At 43.8% G+C, this 3,396-nt stretch overlaps 1 pseudogene; it reads right to left on the reverse strand.

Annotated features, from left to right (window-relative positions):
- Window positions 1-1,080: 1,080 nt before the first annotated feature.
- On the reverse strand, window positions 1,081-2,787 carry LOC102747098 (glyceraldehyde-3-phosphate dehydrogenase pseudogene; annotated as a pseudogene).
- Between the last annotated feature and the right edge of the window lie 609 nt (window positions 2,788-3,396).

The following is a 3,396-nucleotide window of genomic DNA, read 5'->3' on the forward strand; positions in this document are numbered from 1 at the left end:
GATGTTTCTAGGAAACAGTTACTGCGGCTGAGGTTGAAGAGGTTGCTGCCTGTGTTCTCCTCTAGGATTTTGATGGATTCCTGTCTCACATTGAGGTCTTTCATCCATTTTGAGTCTATTTTTGTGTGTGGTGTGAGGAAATGGTCCAGTTTCATTCTTCTGCATGTGGCTGTCCAATTTTCCCAACACCATTTGTTGAAGAGACTGTATTTTTTCCATTGGACACTCTTCCCTGCTTTGGCGAAGATTACTTGACCGTAGAATTGAGGGTCCATTACTGGGCTCTCTGTTCTATGTGTCTGTTTTTGTGCCAGTACCATACTGTCTTGATGATTACAGCTTTGTAATAGAGCTTGAAGTCTGGAATTGTAATGCCACCAGCTTTGCTTTTCTTTTTCAACATTCCTCTGGCTATTTGGGGTCTTTTCTAGTTCCATACAAATTTTAGGATTATTTGTTCCATTTCTTTGAAAAAAGTTGATGGTATTTTGATAGGGATTGCATTAAATGTGTAGATTGCTCTAGGTAGCATAGACATTTTCACAATATTTCTTCTTCCAATCCATGAGCATGGAATGTTTTTCCATTTCTTTGTATCTTCCTCAATTTCTTTCATGAGTATTCTATAGTCTTCTGAGTACAGGTTCTTTGCCTCTTTGGTTAGATTTATTCCTAGGTAGCTTATGGTTTTGGGTGCAATTGTAAATGAGATCGACTCAATTTCTCCTCTGTCTTGTTAGTGTATAGAAATGCAACTGATTTTTGTGCATTGATTTTATATCCTGTCACTTTACTGAATTCCTGTATGAGTTCTAGCAGTTTTGGGGTAGAATCTTTTGGGTTTCCCACATAAAGTATCATCATCTGCAAAGAGTGAGAGTTTCATTTCTTCTTTGCTGATTCAGATGCGTTTTCTTTTTGTTGTCTGATTGCTGAGGCTAGGAGTTCTAGTACTATGTTGAATTGCAGTGGTGAGATTGGACATCCCTGCCTTGTTCCTGACCTTAGGAGAAAAGGTCTCAATTTTTCCCCATTGAGAATGATATTCGCTGTGGGTTTTTCATAGATGGCCTTTTTTTTTTTTTTTTTGGCTGGGTACAGTATACCTTATTGATGGTACATGACAAGGTAGGGCTCCCAAAGCCTCTCCCCTTCTTCAGGGGGTCTGGGATGGAAACGATGGAGGTCAGGAGATTCTTAGTGTTCGAGGGGATAAGTTGGACAGGGACTCCCCAGCAGCTGAGGGCCTCTCTCTTCCTCTTGCTCTCACTGGGGCTGGTGGTCCAGGGGGCTCTTACTCCTTGGAGGCCATGTGGACCATAAGGTCCACCACCCAGTTGCTGTAGCCGAATTCATTGTCATACCAGGAAATGAGCTTGACAAAGTAGTCGTTGAGAGCAATGCCAGCCCCAGCATCGAAGTGGAGGAGTGGGTGTCACTGTTAAAGTCGCAGGAGACAAGCTGGTCCTCAGTGTACCCCAGTATGTCCTTGAGGGGGCCCTCTGATGCCTGCTTCACCACCTTCTTGATGTCATCATATTTGGTAGCTTTCTCCAGGCAGCAGATCAGATCCACGACAGACACGTTGGGGGTGGGGATACGGAAGGCCTTGCCAGTGAGCTTCCTGTTCAGCTCAGGGATGACCTTGCCCACAGCCTTGGCAGCGCCAGTGGAAGCAGGGATGATGTTCTGGGTAGCCCCTCGGCCATCATGCCACAGCTTCCCCAGCTTCTCCACAGGGGCCGTCCACGGTCTTCTGAGTGGCAGTGATGGCATGGATGGTGGTCATGAGTCCCTCCACGATGCCGAAGTTGTCATGGATAACCTTGGCCAGAGGAGCCAAGCAGTTGGTGGTGCAGGAGGCATTGCTGACAATCTTGAGGGAGTTGTCATACTTCTCATGGTTCACACCCATCACGAACAAAGGGGCACCAGCAGAGGGAGCAGAGATTATAACCCTCTTGGCCCTGCCCTTCAAGTGAGCCCCAGCCTTCTCCATGGTGGTGAAGACCCCAGTGGACTCCACAACATACTGAGCACCAGCATCAGCCCATTTGATGTTGGCAGGATCTCGCTCCTGGAAGATGGAGATGAACTTTCCATTGATGACAAGCTTCCCGTTCTCAGCCTTGACTGTGCTGTGGAATTTGCCATGGGTGGAATCATACTGGAACATGTAGACCACGTAGTTGAGGTCAATGAAGGGGTCATTGATGGTGACAACATCCACTTTGCCAGAGTTAAAAGCAGCCCTGGTGACCAGGCGCCCAATGGGGCCAAATCCGTTCACTCTGACCTTCACTATCATGTCTTGGGGACGCGGCTGGCACTGCACCAGAAGATGTGGTTATCTGTGGAACAGGGAGGAGCAGAGAGCCTCATAGATGGCTTTTATGATATTGAGGTATGTACACTCTATCCCTACACTCTGAAGAGTTTTAATCAAGAAAGGATGCTGTACTTTGTCAAATGCTTTTTCTGCATTTATTAAGAGTATCATATAGTTCTTATTCTTTCTTTTATTAACGTATTGTATCACACTGATTGATTTGGGGATGTTGAACCAACCTTGCAGCCCAGGGATAAATCCCACTTGGTCGTGGTGAATAATCCTTTTAATGTACTGTTGGATCCTATTGGCTAGTATTTTGGTGAGAATTTTTGCATCCATCTTCATCAGGGATATTGGTCTGTAATTCTTTTTGATGGGGTCTTTGTCTGGTTTTGGGATCAAGGTAATGGTGGCCTCATAAAACGAGTTTGGAAGTTTTCCTTCCATTTCTATTTTTTGGAAGTTTCAGAAGAATAGGTATTCTTCTTTAAATGTTTGGTAGAATTCCCCTGGGAAGTCATCTGGTCCTGAGCTCTTTTTTGTTGGGAGATTTTTGATAACTGCTTCAATTTCCTTACTGGTTATGGGTCTGTTCAGGTTTTCTATTTCTTCCTGGTTCAGTTTTGGTAGTTTATACATCTCTAGGAATGCATCCATTTCTTCCAGATTGTCTAATTTGATAGCATATGCTTTCTCATAATATGCTCTTATAATTGTATTTATTTGGTGTTGGTGGTGAGCTCCCCTCTTTCATTCGTGATTTTATTTATTTGGGTCCTTTCTCTTTTCCTTTTGATAAGTCTGGCCAGGGATTTATCAATCTTGTTAATTCTTTCAAAGAACCAGCTCCTAGTTTCTTTGATCCGTTCTACTGTTCTTTTGGTTTCTATTTCATTGATTTCTGCTCTGATCTTTATTATTTCTCTTCTCCTGCTGGGTTTAGGCTTTATTTGCTGTTCTTTCTCCAGCTCCTTTAGGTGTAGGGTTAGGTTGTGTATTTGAGACCTTTCTTGTTTCTTGAGAAAGGCTTGTATTGCTATATACTTTCCTCTTAGGACTGCCTT

Source organism: Leptonychotes weddellii, unplaced genomic scaffold (genome assembly GCF_054177405.1).
Source record: "Leptonychotes weddellii isolate Sample4059 unplaced genomic scaffold, ASM5417740v2 HiC_scaffold_19990, whole genome shotgun sequence".
NCBI classification, from domain to species: Eukaryota; Metazoa; Chordata; class Mammalia; order Carnivora; family Phocidae; genus Leptonychotes; species Leptonychotes weddellii.